The following is an 18,685-nucleotide window of genomic DNA, read 5'->3' on the forward strand; positions in this document are numbered from 1 at the left end:
AATCTCCTCAGAATCACGTAGGAAGTTTGCTTAAAGTTTTGTTTTTCACAACTCCTTTTGAAATCTTCTAAAATGACCTAATAATTTAATTTAGAACTTGCATTCTTCTCCACAGAAATCCCTCCAAATTCATCTAAGAATTTTTAAGGACTTCATGTCAAATTAATTCTGGAATTCTGGTCAGAACTTCTCCTTCAAAACTGTGTGGGAATCCTTCTCAATATTTGTTTGAAATCAACACTTTGAATTCTTTTAAATTTTATTAAGAATTCCAGGGTTTGCCCGCAAGATTCTATCGATTGGTTTGTAATTAGTTATAACCCTTAAAATGCTTCCAAGTCTCAGAGCGTGACAATTATGACTCCACGACTCATAAGTATGATATTTTTCTTCAAATATGTGATCTTGATTTTTTTTTTCAAAATCTCTCTTTTTAATTATTTTTTCTCCGAATCTTGCACCACAAAGATTGTTATTATTGATTAATTTTGAGGAAAAGTTCTAGTTTCAGAATCTACACAAATTTCAAAGCCCCAGAATCTTGGGAATCTTGGGAATCTTCTAAAATCACATTTGTTTTATCCTTTCAGTAAATTCCTTTCAGCACGTTTATAAAAATGCGTTCAATTTCGTTTTTTGTTGAATATTAGCAATCGGGAATTTTTTAAGATTTGGACCGGGAAAACCGGTCTGGCCACCCTGGGAGATCTTACTGATGAAAAAGTCAAACTTTGACCGCTTTACGGTACCCGTAAATTATGTCAGATTGAGCCCAAATTTCACATGTTTTTTTTTTTTCGAGCAAAAAATCATTTTGTTTACGGTCCATTTGTAAAATTTGATGGCCACTTTTTCCCATACTCAAGCAACAGTACAAGTTTTATTGAAGTTTTAAAGCATTCTACAAGTTTATATCATGGCCTGCAAGACTGCAAAACTTAAATCGTTACTTGACTTACATTCTTTGGCACCCTAGTGTATATTCCTAGAAGCTATTTCCGTCCTTGCTCGATGTATGGCGTCGTTGCTGGTCGTTCAGCTGCGGCCATCATCATCATCATCATATCTGTCATACGAGTATGAGTGCATGTATGCGCTTTGCCTATTAGTTGTATGAAAACTTGCTAGGACAGACAGATGGAGTGTCACTGAGGTACAGACATACAACAATTTGATGGCGTTATTGCTTATAACGAGGAACGAGACAGCTTCATATCCACAGTGAAATTGCGAAATTGAAAAATTGAAATTATGCAGCAATTTGCGAATATGAGAGCGAATTTGAAGAGGAAACATGACCTCATATTGAGTGAGATTTAAAATTGATTATCTATTCCGAAGCATTCTAAATTCCTACCGAGATAAATGTATTAACAGTAATAGATCTCATTTTGTAATTACCCTCCCACTGATGGTGACAAATATAAGTGTGGGTTTAATTGGATAATTGCAGGAGATAATTTAAAAAAACAATGCATCACATTCAATTTAAAAGCCAGACGCAAATCTGTCACTGTGATTCTTACAAACTCGTGTCGATTGCTTTCTAATTTGCTTGATAACGCACTTGAATTTCCATCGATTTTCAGAATTGCTACACACCTTCGATTCACATTCACAAGCCAGGCCTCTTCTAAAAAAATAAAATCAATTTCTCCTTTCGCTATCCTTCGTGACAAATTGGCACCCAGCTAGGGATGGGTCCGGATGTTTGCCTTCTGCATGATGTATGCTTCAAGTGCTTGTTGCCATGGATCGATCGAACTGCCACAACGGAAACAAAAACAACATAGTCCTTCAACTCGAGCCAAGACTCTTGGAGGCCGAGGCTTCCAATAAATTATTCACCCGCCAACTGAAACTCGGCCGCGACGCCGCCAATCTTTTTGTTTTTCTTTTCCTGCGTTGTAAAATGTTTGACAATGCCTGAGGAACTGGTTTGACTTACCATTCATTGCTTTCTTCGCTTTTCCCCCTCCCAAATGATTATACCGGTTGACCCTGAAAAGTACGCAACAGTTGCAATACGAGCAGTGGATTGCATGATTCTGGACAACTAAGCTGAGCAAGCTCGCACATTTGTTAAGTACTCGCTAAAGTGAACCAGTTCGGTGGATGGAAATCCCTGGAGGGCATGGCCCACAGATCGATAATTTACAGCCAATCCCATTTTCACCGTATTCCTTCTTCCTGCTCAATAAAAGGTGCCAATCCATTATCCTAATGTAGCAAAAGCACGAACTGTGGCAACCTTGTTGGTGAATAACGGTTAACGGACAGCGCACATCCTTTGGAGCCATTTCCACATACGTGGCACCGTATTGACAGTGTCAAACCCAGGCCATTTTCCTCGGTGATGGTTTCCGGGACCAGCAGCGTGTGTGCCATCAATAATTTAGCACGTGCAGTTCGGTCGGACATTTATGGGTCACCGTCTCACATCGGTCGTTTGCATGGACAATGTGGCACTCTGGAAATTGATGGACCAGGTGGTCTCTATCTAATTAGACCCATTACCGATTTTCCATTATTCTCGGTTTCCCGCTTTTTGAGAATTGACACACAATGGTTTGCATTTTTCGTGTGGCGATCACTCATACCGCGGATTTTGGTGCTAATAGATGACAGGTCCACTAATGGCTTTCCCGCGCCGATGACTTTTATAACCTGTTTCAAAATGAGTCACAAAATATAACACGCTATCACACATTAGCACCCGTTTCCACGATTGGTGCTGGCCATGGTCACCGCCGTACGTGGGTGTGAAATTTGTCAACAACATCAGCTGGTACCTAGGCGATGGCAGCTCTGTTTACGCTATATTTTGCATAGGTCAGAAACCCCGAGGGATGTTTGTCATTTCTTTGGTTACTAATGTAATTAGAATCTGATCCCAGGAACTTGGTTTTCGAATTTTCAGAGTGTGAATTCTTGATGCTTTTGAGTGGGTCACCACCTTCGACTCCCTGAGGTTATTTTTCTGTAGAAGGTGCTTATAGTTCACTGAGGTTCACCGTACTGCCACTGTGAAGCATCAAGTTTGTGAAGTAATGAAATTGGGTTGTTAGCGGAATGCTTAAATAAAACATAGAAAAGGTTATCTTCCAGGTGGATTTACCTGATTAATTCTGGTATCTATGATAGATACGCATTTCGACCATAAAGTTGCAGTCTTCATCAGTGCTAGTCCCAATGAATGACACTTATGAAGACTGCACATTGTAGTCGAAATACGTATTTGGCATAGACCAAAATTAATTAAGTGGAATTAAATGGAAGATAACCTTTTTTTATGTTTTATTTAATGAATCAAGTTTGTGTATAGATGGCAGCACATACACAGTCTTCGTAGTTAACAATATAGTCAAGCTTCTGAATTCAATTCCCATCAGATGTCACTGCTGTTGTTTGCGTCTGTTGTCTATAGGAAATTACGCAAAAACTGTTTTCCGGTAGTTGATCACAGAGGACAGTGCAATATAAAGACCTAGTAATTCCTGTCACAGACTTCAAAATAGAGTACCTGAAACTGCAAAACATGTCTGGTACCTCTATATATGTGTTTAGATTCACATCCGAAGTCCCTTATTTTTTGCATAAACGGTAAACAAAACTAAATAGCCCCGCCCTAACAGGATTTCCCGCCTTTCTTATGAATAGGCGGGGCTTAAAATTTACTTTATGTGCCGAGTATGCACTGCTGATGTTAATCTAAGTGCATAGATACCGACAAATTTTTCAGTGCCAGGTACTGTATGCTGATGTATGTGAGAGGGAACTCACAAATCGAGTGTCATCAAAGTACATGGCATGTTTAGCGATTGAGCTCGTGAGAGAGAATTTTCTATTTAAAATTTGAATTGTGTGGTACTCTGGGGACTTGTAGGAATTCGAGCGAAATGTATGCGAGAATGCTTGTTTTATTTAATTGTAGGGTGCTACGAGCAGATGCGAAAAAATTACCCACTTTTCCAGTAGATACATCATTAGGATAAGTACCGTTGTTTTTGATAAATCTAGCAAAAACGGAAAACCTCTATACTTTCATTCTCAGATTCATAACAACCAAGCCCATATATTTCAAGATAGGTGGCCCCCTACATGTGACTACACGCGACAAGTCATTATCGCGCCACTTGCAATCTACTGCGAGCGTTTCTATGTGTTAGCGTATCGTGGAGTTATGATTTAATTTCCGTCATACTAAGCATAACCCACACCTCACCTCGATTTTTCAAATGGTTTTTAACAAAAACTTGAATACTAAGGTAAATTCCAATTAGCTCTATTCTTAGTTTTATAATTTTGGTCAAAACCATGATAAAAACAAAATTGTTACTTGGGTTCCTAGTAGTTACGAAGAAAATACCAAAGAAACTGCCAAAATGGGCTTTAAAGAATACCAAGATGATTTTAAGGATATTCTTGAAAAAATACTATGTTGAGTTCCATTTAGATACACACAACTGTTCAAAATCCTGAACTCAAAATAAAATCATGATCCGAATTTTTGTAAATGTTTATGCTAAGAAGAGATTTTAATATCTTTTTTCATCATGGCTCTCGGACTTGACTACTCGAAATGCCAGACTTTTAAACATATCTTGCATACATCGTCTGAGAGAAAGGATTAGAACCTTGGAAAACTTGTACCCATAAAATCTGCAACATTCAACTCATCTTTGGATTTCATAATGTTACTACATACAATTTCAGTGGGCATTCAGTGCCAACTTGCGTATTATGTACATTCCAGAAAAAGTTACTGACGGTTTTCTTTTTTCGAGCAGAGAGGTGATAGCTTCGTTCATTGAAGTTATACAACGCCCATTAATCATTATATCGCGCATAGCAGATTTAATCCTAGTATATATATATATCCATAAAAATTAAATCAAGGAATAATTCAAAGAAGCACAATTGATCAATTCGTTAATGGTTCTCACATTTAATGCAAATGCTAATGCGAAAACATAAAATTAACGCCGTTGATTAACGGTTAACGAACATTGAAAGCAGAATAAGACCTTCTTGAGGCAAAATCATCGTTCTTCAGCTAAAAAATTGTTTGTTCAGCTTCTAATCAGCACGAATTGATTGTTGGGTAAGCACCTTCAGTCCAGAGGACCTTGCTATTAGACACGTTCAGGAGGGCTTGTTGGACATGTCCTGAAGATTTGTATTTGTTGGGACAAGCTCAGAAGACTTGTTCGACACAATCAGTGGGCTTACTGGATACGTTCAGGGACTTGTTGGGCACGTTCAAAGAAACTATTGGACATATTTAGAAGGGTTTGTTGGACATATGAAGAGAATTTGTTGAACATGTCCAGAGGATTTGTGAGACATGCTCAGATGGCTTGTTGTACATAATCAGCGGGTTTATTGGACCCGTTCAGATAACCTATTGGACGCTTTCAGAATACTTGTTGGGCACGTTCAATGGACTTGTTAGGCAAGATCAAAAGATTAGTTGTACACGTTCAGAGCATTTGATTGGACACGTTTTGAGGACTTTTCCCAACAAACAATATGAGCTGCTTAAAGGCTGAACAAGCTATTTTTTAGCTGAAGAAGCAAATTTTTGACTGAATAAGCTCTTGTTCTGCCTCCAATGTTTGTTGGGTTGGGCACGTTCAGAGGGCTTGTTAGATTCGTTCAGAAGACTTGTTGGATACTTTCAGAAGACTTACTGGGCATGCATGCCCAGAAGAGTTGCTAGACATGTACAGAGGACTTTTTGGACACGTTCAGAGGGCTTATTGGACACATTCAAATGGCTTATTTGTCACGTTCAAAGGGTTTATTGGGCATGATGTTGGACACGTTCAGAGGGATTTTAGGACACGCTCAGAGGACTTGTTGGAGTCATTTAGAGAGCTTATTGAACACGTTCAGAGGACTTGTTCGACACGGTCAAAGGGCTTATTGTACACGTTCAGAGGACTTGTTGGACATCTGCTGAGAACTTGCTGCATATGATCAGAGAATTTTTTTTAATATGGACTTTTTAAAGGACTGAACACAATGATAGCGGCATATCGGCATACAACATTTAAGTAAGTAGTCAACCATGTTGGCCGCATCCGGACATGTTTCGGGTACCCCCGAGGAAGTGGTCAGATTCTTCTTAAGCCAACATCCTCATGCGACACATCAAACTACATCAGAATTCAAACTACTCTATATTTCTCCTCAGAACTACTCTGAAATTTTCCTCAGAATTACGCTGTAGTTCTCCTTAGAACTACTTTGAACTTCTCCACAGAACTACTCTGATGTTCTTCTTAGAATTACTTTGAACTTTTCCTCAGAACTACTCTGAAGTTCTCCTTAGCATTAATTTAAAATTTTTCTCAGAACTACTCTGAAGTTCTCCTCAGAACTGAGTTCCCGTCAGAACTACTCTGAATTTCTCCTAAAATCTACTCTAGATCTTCGATGAAATTTTCAACATTGTCCTGTAATGAACGAAGTTGCCTGAATATTCTCTTGAAGATATTTAAACATTCCCGTTAGTTGAAATTTCCCTAGAGATACCTTTACTCCCCAGAAGTTCTTTGAAATTCTCAATAAATTAGAATTCTCTAGACTTCTCTAAAATTCACGAAGCTTTCCAAAGTGCTCCCAATTTTTTTGAAGTTAATGCAAATTCAGAGACGATCACTGAACTTAGGAGAATTTCAAAGCCCCTTGGATATTTTTACATTGATTCAGATTGATTAATTATTCAGAAGACCTTCTACTGATCAACTATGCAATCAGATCATCCTTCACATATGTCTTCACTATGTCAGCTGAATCAGAGATTATTCAATTAACCATATGACTTCATGACGATTAGCTAGTTTGAAGATCTTTCAATGATTGAAAGTGCGTGAGATGACTCCCAAATATATTGCCTTCCAAGTAGATATCAAGTATTTTTCTGAACATCTTGGACTGATCAATGCAAGCTAGATAAGCGATTATTCAAAAGATCTCCAGATGATCGAAAATTGTATTCTTTCAAGTATTTTGTTTTTTGTTTTATTTCTTCTGGTAGATTAGGGATAATTCAGGTAACTGATACAAAAACTACAAGGGACAGCCCTATGGGGTAGTACGCAATGGTGTCGTAGGACTACGTGGTCTTATATAATAAATCTTATTTGTTATCTGCAGCAGGAGCTTGTGTTTTGTGTAGGAATAGGAATTTGAGCGGGGTTCTCTCTGTTTATACTCTTTAGTATGACGCGCTTGACATAGATGGCCCACAGCTACTTACGAAAAGCTACTGATTTGGATCAATAGCGGTGCGGCTTCTTCCTCCTTCTAAGGATTCTCATGTGGGCTGCAGCTTGCTGCTTGCAGTCAGCCTTTCGTTGTGTACTGGAGAACACCACCACTCACTACGCGGTGGTTGAATGAACACCATTTGGTGAAACCGGATGGAATTCAATTTTGAAATCTTTGTTAGGGAAATCGCATTTCGCAGGCAATTGGTGTTAATTTTAATTTGCATAGCAACAGTTACACATTCGTGCAATTTCCAATAGTGACATTTTGAAAAAATGATAAAGTCTTACTTTTAACAGAATTGTAGAAAAAATCCTATCGATTGGTGTATTAAGAATTAAAATCCATCATCTCAGGATCAAAATCAGACCACTTTCATGCCGCGACCGACTTTGGTTTTTTTGAAATTGCACCCCAATGTTGCCTTAAACTACATGATATGTTAGATTTAAACATATTTGGGTTGAGCTGGAACTAGGCGTAACAGCTTTTGTATACAATGACTTCTCTCGATGATTTTTAAGAATTCAAGACACGCCCATGCAAACCAACATTACCGTCGGGTAGGCGAAGTCTTACCCTAGCTGATGGTGATGTTGATTTGTGTGGGCGAGCCTTGACTTTCAAGACATCATCGAAAGAAGTCATTATTTCCAAATCTGTTACGCCCTAATTACAGCTCTATCTTGATATGGGAACTGACATCCGATTGCTGACCTTGACAAATGTTCAAAAAACATTTTTTTACAAATTTATGGTGGTCCTGAAAAGGACCGTTTTGTCGTGATGGTTGAGTAATGCTGAGCTATTAGGGTGTTAAACACAGATGAGGCTGGTGAGCTGTATGTTGTTTGGAATGAGTGTGACGCGCTTGGCATAGGTGGCCCACAGCGACTCACGAAGAGCTACTGATTCCGATCAATAGCGGTGCGGCTTCTTCCTCCTTCTATGGATGCTCATGTGGGCTGCAGCTAGCTGCTTGCAGGCAGCCTTTCGTTGTGTACTGGAGAACAATGTTCAACGCCACGCGCCGAAAGCAATGCTGCGGCTGCTGATGATGATGATGATGATGATGATGATTCCGACGACTTGACACCACCCCACACGGTGATTATAACTGAATCCGATCAGCGGTTCAGGTCAGTCTTGATAGCTAACTGCTTGCAGGGGAGCCTTTCGTTGTGTACTTGAGAACGCTACCACTCACCACGCGGTGATTGAATAAACACCGTTTGGTGAGAGCGGATAGAATTCAACTTTGAAATCTGTTTTAGGGAAATCGCTTTTTGCAGACAATCGGTGGTAATTTTAATTATCATAGCAACAGATGCACATTCGTGCAATTTGCAATAGTGACATTTTGGAACATGATAAAGTCTCAAATTCAACAGAAGGGTAGACATATTTCTGATCGATTGGTGGTAAAATTATTGAAATTGGTCCAGGGGCAGCTGAGCTATTAACGTTGAAAATATTTCATAATTTTGTTACATGTTTCACAAAGTGTAATCCCATATAGAAATCAAAGACGTAGTCCTACGTCAAAAGGCCTTTTTTTTCAAGATATTGACCTGAAATTCCTTCCATATATTGGAAAACCTATCTACTGGATGTGTTTTGAAATGAAAATGATTTAATCCAAATATTTATAAGGTATGGCTAGATGAGTGGCTATGAAGTCTTGTGATTTCAGCCGGAAAATAATTTCTTAAAATCTTAAAAATCCAGGGTTGTAACCCAGAGGAAACTAGAGCAAAATTCAAAAAAGTGTTTTCTTAGAATATAAAAAAAATGTACTTAGGCCAATCTTGGATGATATAAGTAACATTTATCACTACTTTGTGTACACTTGAGCTGGAATTTGCAGATGCGAATTTTGAAATCACCAGGCTACATTTTTTTTCAAAATCTCAAGATTCTTTTAAATACTCAACAAAATTCTTCTAAATTGTCAATAGAGAGTCTTTTGAATCTGAATTCAGGTTGGACTATTCTGAATACCTAGGTGAGATTCTTTTATTTCTTCAAACAGAATTCTTGTGGATTTATTGATGGATTTTTTTTCTGAATTCCAAGACTTCAGAATTTCCAGGAGAGAAATTCCTGGTAATTCAGAAAAAATCCTCCTGAGAATTCACTCTGAAGGGAAGATTTTTTTAATGTCCTTGAGCGATCCTTTCGAATTATCAGGTGGGATTCCTTTGTATGCCCAGTATGAATTTTTCTTAATCTCTTGACAGTGTGTTTTTTAACCCAATCTTATCGCCCTCTTAAGTTCCAAGCACGATTATTCTAAATCTCAAGGCAGGATTTTTATGAATCTTCAGATTTGATTTTCCCAGAACTCCAGACTAGAACTGTCAAAACTCTAAGCGAAATTCATCTGATTCCCCAGACGAGATTCCTACGAATCCTTAGCGAAATTTTTCTGAATCACCAGCGGGATTCTGCTGAATTCCCAGCGAGATTATTCTAATGTTCAAGCAGTATTTTATTGAACACAAAGCGGGATTTTTCTTACTTCCTAGATGGCATTTTTTCTGAATTCCGAATAGTTTCTCCTGTATTTGCAGGCTGTACTGTTTTGAATTTCCAGACCAGATTCTTCTGAATTCCTCTTTTTGTTTCTTCATGATTCTCAGGCAGAGCTTTACTGAATACCTAAATAGGATTCTTTTAAGTCCTCAAATGTGAATCTGTTGAATCGAATTCCATGATTTTATTCATATGATTTCTAAGACGGGATTCTGAATTTTTTTAAGGGTTTCCATGAGGAATTCTGTTGAACCTCCAAGTAGGAGAAAGTAGGGCAAAACGGCCACCCTGGTATATCGTCATCAATCAGCTTTACGCAAATATTACTAGCAGGAAAAATGGATGTAATGTCAGCTTAAATGCCCCTAATTTGGGCCATACATAAATTCAGCAATCGACTATATTTCCAATAGCGACCAAAAATATCCATTAGTACCGTCCCAATAACGCGTGCATCTAAATAAAATTGATAAATAGCGGATTTTTAGCGATGGGCCCAAGCTTAGTTTCATAGGCCAACATTAGAGCCGTTTCCCCTATATGGGATTATTATCAAACAGAACACCACACGAAAATACCATCAAAAACACCTCAGCAGCACATGAAATGCCATCTTGCGCTTAGATCCCTTAGGATACATTTTGAATCCCTCGGAGGTATTCTTCCTAGATGGAATTTATCTGACAATTTATCACTTCAGAACAATCTCGTTTGGGGATTCAGATGAATTCAGGGGCGATTCAAATATGACATCCACAAGTTTTTCGATACGTTAACCCTTCTTCGCTCCTGTGTTGCGTTTTTCCCATACCTATTGCACGTACTGTCACAATAATAGGACCCCTCGTCCCCCTCAAGAGTGGACGTCATATTAGAACCGCCCCTCAGTCTTATAATTCATCAGAACCCCACCTGAGAATTTACAAGGTGGGATGGGATTAAGTAGAATCTCACTGGAAATTCAGAAGAACCCTGCAGAAGAATTCTAACCAGGGACTCAGAAGGATCCTGTTTGGATATTCAGAAGAATTTATGGCTGAACACAATGATAGTGGCATAGCGGCAATCGCAAATTTTCCAATACACTGAAATCCGTTTGACAACCCACAATGAGCGCGTTGCGGCAAAAGCGGCATTGTACTAAGCGGCTTATTTTTTTCAACATTTTGGAAAACCGCGGTTGAGATGCAGCCTGACAAGTGCTCAACATTTTCAGTTGTATTTTTTTGTAATTTTGAGTTAACCAGAACCTTCAAGACATGAACCAAATAATCATCCAAGGTCGTAGTATGTAATCAGAACCATGCATCCGGATATATTTCGGACATATTAAGTACTCAGAACCACACTGGCCATACATGTTCCGGGTGCTCCCGGGGAGTTTCATAGGTTTCCCGAAATTTTCCTGAGACCAATGGAACTTCTCTGGAGTTCTTGGAACTTCCCTGAAATTCTCTTCAGGACTACTCTGAACTTCTCCTCAGAATTACTGTGAAGGTCTCCTCAGAACTACTCTGAAACTCTCCACAGAAATACTCTGAAGTTCTCATCAGAACAACTCTGAAATTCTCCTCCGAATTTCTCTGAAGTTCTCCTCAGAACTACTTTGAAGTTCTCGTCAGAACTACTTTGAACTTCTCCTCAGAACTATTCTGAAGTTCTCATCAGAACTACTCTGAAGTTCTCCTCAGAACTAAGTTCTCGTCAGAACTAATCTGAAGTTCTCCTAAAAACTACTCTAGATCTTCGATGAAGTTTTCAACATTTTCCTGAAATGTACGAAGTTGTTCGAATATTCTCTTGAAGATTTATAAACTTTCCCGCTAGTCGGGACTTTCCAAAAGATATCTTTACTCCCCCAGAAGTTCTTTTAACTTCTCAATAAATTGGAGTTGTCTGGACTTCCCGGATTCATGGAGCTTTCCTTAAACTCCCGTAGTTTTCCTGATACACATAACTCTTCTCCGAAGCTCTCGATATTCCCACACGGTTCAAAGTACTTCTTCAAAGCGCTCCCAAATTTTTTTTTAAGTTAATGCAAATTCAAAGACGATCACTGAACTTCGTAGAATTTCAAAGCCACTTGGATATTTTTACAAGATTTCCCAAGTAACATTTCAAGTTTTATCGAGGTTTTATAGCATTCTACAAGTCTAAATAATGGTCTACAGAATCTTCATAAAACCCAAATTGTAACTTGGGTTCAGATTGATTAATTATGCAGAAGACCTTCTACTGATCTTTCAGAGATTATTCAAGTAACAAATAACTCAAAACTGCAATCAAAATAATCCCGTTTACGTGTGGTTTGTTTACGTAGGGGAAAATATAAAGGAAAAATAAATAGATTTTGAGGGAATGCATTGTGGGTAGAAATGCGGTAACGGCGGCCCACCTGAGGATTCAGAACAAATCCGCCATGGTATTCTAAAAAATCCCATCTGGTTATTCAGACGAATCCCACTTGGGAATCCAAAAATATCCACCTAATGATTATTAAAAAATCCGCTTGGCGATTTAGAAGAATGTTGATTCAAAACAATACAGCTTGCACTTCAAGGGAATCCTACAAACCTGCTTGAAATCTTGAGATGGAGCTCTCCAAAATGCTCATAAGAATGAAACTGATGTTCAGCCCGACAACAACTCAGCAGCACGAGACTGCTTGAACTATGTCTCAGAGTCGGCGCACTACTGGGAAAACTGGAGGGGCTACGCGGACGAAAAGGCACTCAAACTTTCAAATGAACTGATACACAGCGCGGATTAACTTAAACACTGTATTTTTCCAATTAACGATAGTGTGAATTGTGTGGTGTTGTGATCGATTCTGGTACATACCCTTGACGACGATGGCGACTACGACGACTACAGACCAGCGAGCGCTCGCTGCGGTTCCGAAATGATTCTGTCGATGGCGGTACCACCGCTCGGTGAAATTCCGGTACAACTCCGAACATCGACTGTAGCGCGATGGCGGGTTGGTTTTACCGGGGCTTGTGGAGATGGTTGCGATGCACAGGCGCTTCCTTCTGACGAAGCCGGTCGACGACGGCAAGGCCGCCCTCTGTCGAACGGAAATTCTCCTTGGCGTTTAGGGCCTTCAGCCCGAGAACGTAGCGTGCAATGGCGCTCCTTGACTCGCCAACCAGAATGCAATTTAATTCGTTGAAAACGGTCCTGAATCAGCTGAATTGGTGATTTACACTTCACCTTGATTCACTACTCACACTTAGTATTCTGTTAACGTATACTCCACAGACACTTCTGGTCTACACGCTCGCCTGAGATAAAGTGAAAGATGGCCGTTCTATAAGCACCGCAGAACGCTTCAGCTCATCACCCGTGACTCCGTGTCACCATTTTGCCGCGGCCATGCATGCCTTATTCAGCAGTCGGCCGTTAAGCATGGCCGTATCGTCTGCCCAGTTCTCCGGAAGTGTTATACAAACTTACTTGAATGCTCGATCACATGGTGCATATTTAAAATATTGTATTGGACCTTTGTAACAGAAGAGAACAGAAAGTTCTTCTGAACATTCCCGAATTTGGCCAATCTGGTTAAAAGTGGTTCTTAGCCTTGAAACTGATCGAAATAATCCTTTGGCGGCCTTTCAGAATTATGTCCGGATTTTGTTAGGAGTCGCCTCATTGTGCATTCCCGTTCCAGCAGGTGGAGCTTGTATAATGGAATCTACTAGATCAGATTCCATTATACAAGTTCCACCTTCTGATGAGTGCTACCCAATTTATAGTTTCAATTGTCTTTCAAAATATTTAAGATAGCTTTCGTTCTTACATGAAACGATGTTTTATAGATCCTTCCAGGCTCCATACTCAATAATTTTACCATATTTGAATTCAGGAAGTCCGTTTGAAATGGAATTACTTGGGAACGTTGTTAATTGGAATGGTTTTAAAATTCAAACCTAGTTGTAAGCCAACATTAAGGCAAGGTGTACGAGCCAAACGTTAAAACACATCCACTTTAAAAATCGAAAGTGAAAAATCGCAACCTTCTAAAAACCCAACTAACTCCATTCACGTTGTAGCCAATCAGTGCACGTACCTGTCGGTATTAATTTCACACGGTTCGGTGATTTCGTGCAGCGAAGCGATAAAGCATACACAGAGCGAAAAAAAAATACGAATCCAAAGAAAACTGTAGACTGAATTGAATTACTTCACGTGTAACCCATCATCAAAACTGCTCCCACGTCAAAAGCCATACCTAGTGAATGTTTTTGTCTGGTTGATTTTTGGCAAATTCTGAATCGAAACAGCCAAAGATTGAAAATTTATGCATTCATCATGATTAAAATTTACCATCAAGGTACCAATCGGTTTGACTGAAGGAGAATCATTGACTTTCCCAAAATGTTGCGACTTGCATGCAGATCGGCAGGCAGTCTGTCTGTCATTCAATCAATACCCCGCCAGAGGGTGTGATGGTATACAATTGCACCACCACCGCTACTGTTTCGCGCTACTGACCGCGGAATCAACAATTATCAGCTCGATAACCGCGATGATGATTGTAAGTTTGCGCATTATGGTGCTGGCGATGAAATTGGCGTGATTTATAGATTCAGATTGGATCGGTTGTGTCACTTGCCCAAGAAGGATGCCGATTGATTGATACTCCGATTGGATTGGCATTGAATGGCAAACTCGTCGGCAATCAAATGGACATTGCAATTTTGTGCGGCAAATTTTCTACAATTTAAACGAGTTTCTTTTTTAGTTACACTGTTTTCCTTATAATTCATCAGATATCCTACAATGATTTTGAGTAGACCTTATTAGCTTACGATTTTTGCGCGGTCAAACAGGCCCAATATTTTTGGACGTATATCGCATATCAGTGCCATATGGATTTACATCAATTTTGAGGCAACAACGCAACCCACTATCAATTGTCATCTACTGTCATATGATGTGATAAAACTACGGGCTTTTATCGTGAAAAATGTGAGTTTGTTCAATCCAGAAAATTAATCGCATATCAGTCCCATCCTTAAATTTAATCGTCCAGAGGTGAAGTTACAGTTCTGCTTTTTGAGTTGCCATATTTTTCGCTGATATAACATAACATGTAAGCTTCAGTGCAACAGATTTTAACTAGAAAAAATGTAATTAAATATTCTATGATTTTTCAAATTTGTACATGGGAATCGCACTTCGTAGCTTCGACTGCCATTTTCTCAATGCCTACTTTTTACCCTTCTTACAAAGAAGGGTATAGATATCACTTGAAAAACCGACTATCGATCCGAGGCCCGGAGGGCCGAGTGTCATATACCATTCGACTCAGCTCGACGAGATCGGAACATGTCTGTGTGTGTGCGTATGTGTGTATGTGTGTATGTGTGTGTGTATGTAACGAAATGAATGCGCTCACGTTTCTCAGCAACCGCTCAACCGATTTGGACAAACTCGGCGCCAAATGATAGGTCTTGGGGTCCCATTGAACGCTATTGAACGGTTTTGGAATCGGTGAACCGGTTCCGGAGATATGGCCGGAATAAGATCCGGTGAATATGGGCCTTCACGCTGGATTTAACGGAAAACGTATCAAAACCATCATGCGACACATCAAATTAAAGGGTGATACGGTCAAAATTTGGTCAATATCAACTTGACGTATTTCTTTCAATTTTGCATTTAAAAAACCTGAACACCCCTCATTTTGAAGGTGTGTATGTGTAGAATGTTGCTCCTATTTTGATTTTGGAATTCACTCTTCAGTTGTTAAAATGCCGTCCAAGCAAGAAGAGCAGCGTATCAAAATTTTGCTCGCGCATCGCGAAAATCCGAGCTACTCGCACGCAAAGTTGGCAAAATCGCTAAAAGTTGCCAAATCAACCGTTACAAATGTAATTAAAGTGTTTGGGGAACGTTTGTCGACAGCCAGGAAGTCTGGATCGGGGGGAAATCGAAAACCGGAAGCCGCTGAGACGACAAAGAGAGTTGCCGGTAGTTTCAAGCGAAACCCTAACCTCTCTCTCCGAGATGCCGCAAATAAGCTGGGTGTATCGTCTACAACCGTGCATCGAGCCAAAAAACGAGCCGGACTATCGACTTACAAGAAGGTAGTGACTCCAAATCGCGATGATAAACAAAATACGACGGCCAAAGCGCGATCCCGTAGACTGTACACGACGATGCTGACGAAGTTTGACTGCGTGGTAATGGACGACGAAACCTACGTCAAAGCCGACTACAAGCAGTTTCCGGGACAGGAGTTTTATACGGCAAAAGGAAGGGGAAAGGTAGCAGATGTTTTCAAGCACATGAAACTGTCAAAGTTCGCAAAGAAATATCTGGTTTGGCAAGCCATCTGTACCTGTGGCTTGAAAAGCAGCATTTTCATAGCTTCCGGGACTGTCAACCAAGAAATTTACGTGAAAGAGTGTTTGAATAAACGTCTGCTGCCTTTCCTGAAGAAACACGGTTGTTCCGTACTGTTTTGGCAGGATTTGGCATCTTGCCATTACGGTAAAAAGGCCATGGAGTGGTACGCCGCCAACAACGTGCAGGTGGTTCCCAAGGACAAGAACCCTCCCAACACGCCAGAGCTCCGCCCAATTGAGAAATACTGGGCTATTGTCAAGCGGAACCTAAAGAAGACCAAAAAAACTGCTAAGGGCGAGCAGCAGTTCAAGGCAAACTGGCTTTCTGCGGCGAAGAAAGTGGACAAGGTGGCTGTACAAAATCTGATGGCAGGGGTCAAGCGTAAGGCCCGGCAATTCGGATTTGGAAAAGCGGAAGCCTAACTGAATATTTTTCCTGAATTTTATACTAATTGAACTTGAAAAAGAAATTTAATTTGATTTTTTAAATAAACGATTTCACCGATTTACACGCGTTTTCCCTTGACCAAATTTTGACCGTATCACCCTTTACTACAGAATTAAAAAATAAGATCAATGCAAGTCGTGTTAAGTGTTCCAGACCACATTGGACACTCTTGGACATGTTCCGGGTACCCCGGGTAAGTTGCTTGAATATGAATTTGAATTAAAACCCATTAAATCACATTAAAATACGATGATAAGGTGATTGGTAGCCTCACCAAATAGACTACACACGGATATATTCCGGGTACCCCCAGGCAGTGGCGTAGCGGCACTGGATGACACGGGGGTGGGGGGCTTGGTCACTGATAATGACAATAAAATAAATAAACTTGAATAAGTAAGAAGGGTCTGATCACACCATAGGTTGATAAATTCGGGTTTTTCCATATGGGACTGATATGGGATTATAGCCAGTGCACCATCTGTTGGATACACTGTTCCTTATACATAGTACTAGGTACAACCCAAGTAACACAAATTCATAGAATCATGTTGAGTAAACTTCTGTACAAGCAAAACAAGTCATACAAGGGATAAATAAACTGTTATCGAACATGTGAGTTGCTTGGCTACGCAGATACAGATGGTACTGGTTACACACTTAGAAATTATCGCCGACTTCGGTAATGTTTACCGAAATCTCAACAGCTGAACTGTTCGGTAACATTTGTAATTGTTTTAACGCTACTTTAAAGCGAAATCTCCACTTCAGTTACAAAGTTTTCCAAGGTTACCAAAGTAAATTTTGAGTGTGTACTACTATCTTGTAGCGAAAAATATTTAATCTCTAATGTCTGTTTGTCCGTCTTATCTAATCTAATCTAACACCAACACAGCAAGTGCTTGAAAGCATCCTGGAAAATGATATATGTATACCTACATCATTTTTCTTGTCTATTTAATATATGTTCCACATCGAAGATGTGTCACACATATCAAAACGGCCAGGCCTACTGTGCAGCATTTAAGGGGCAAGATGATTCAGAAAACATCGGGCCTGTTTAAATCGAAGATTTAAACACGTTGCTTCAGAATTCAATAAATGGATGAAACGTGGACATCTCGTACCGTACGTTCCGATTTTGGTAATTATATGATTGGTCGGTCGTTGGAAGCATCAAAGACGGTTGGGATATGAGCACTAACTCTTGTCCTAGCCTTTTATGGCTTATGGCTATAGCGCCATTACTCGCTTTCTGAAAAGAGAAGAGGGAAAGGAAAAGGAGAAGGACAAAGGGAAAAGGATTATGTAAACTCTATGAACATAATCAATATTTTTAATTTGAAATATACAATATAGACATCAGTTGTGGTCACTACCCGAGTCTTGTCACTATTATTAAGTCATAAAAAGTAACAAGCACTAAAATGTAATCCTTTCAGTCTGAAAATTCTGATTTCCTAGTTGTCATGACTAGGGTTCGTTGGACGATCTTATATCAGTAACGCACCACAAAAAGGTGATTTCCCAACGTTACTGGTTTGAAAAGATAAAAATTTACTAAATGGAACGAACTCACCAAGTTTAGCCAATTGAACCTGAAGGCTGCCTGACATGTGTTGATGTAGAAGTCCAAATTGTAGACGAAGCTTGACGAAGATCAATATGAACTAGTCTGGTTTATGTTAGTTGCGCGGAATGAACAAATATTCGGATGTATGTAGTCGATTTTTGATGTGCATTGGCAAGCCTTTTCGTGGCCAATAGTCGGGTTCAACGCTGCGACTCAACGAATGATGGAACTAATGATGGGACGCCTCGTGGAGGTTCTACTTGTCTTCGGAACAGCTTCTCAGTGGCATATAATAGGGACTGAGGAACTAGAAATTGTTTCCTGGGCCTGGTTTTGGCCAGATCAGCAACAGATTATAGATAAAAAACTCCACGGAAAAAAACAAACGTCAGGTTCCCTCTAATGTCTGTTTGTCCGTGACTTTAATCACATTTCAATATGTACATACCGCTTTCATATAGCATGAACCAATATAGTAGACTTTCTAGACCGCTGCAG

General features: G+C 39.7%; 1 protein-coding gene across 3 annotated transcripts in view; it reads left to right on the plus strand.

The window, feature by feature from the left end:
* The window catches only part of Gdap2 (ganglioside induced differentiation associated protein 2), a 255,170-nt gene that overhangs the window by 209,830 nt on the left and 26,655 nt on the right, over nt 1–18,685 (plus strand). The window lies entirely within an intron of this gene.

Source organism: Ochlerotatus camptorhynchus, unplaced genomic scaffold, assembly GCF_037179485.1.
Source record: "Ochlerotatus camptorhynchus isolate MF236.1 unplaced genomic scaffold, CSIRO-AGI_Acam_v1.1 ptg000132l, whole genome shotgun sequence".
Lineage (NCBI taxonomy): Eukaryota > Metazoa > Arthropoda > Insecta > Diptera > Culicidae > Ochlerotatus > Ochlerotatus camptorhynchus.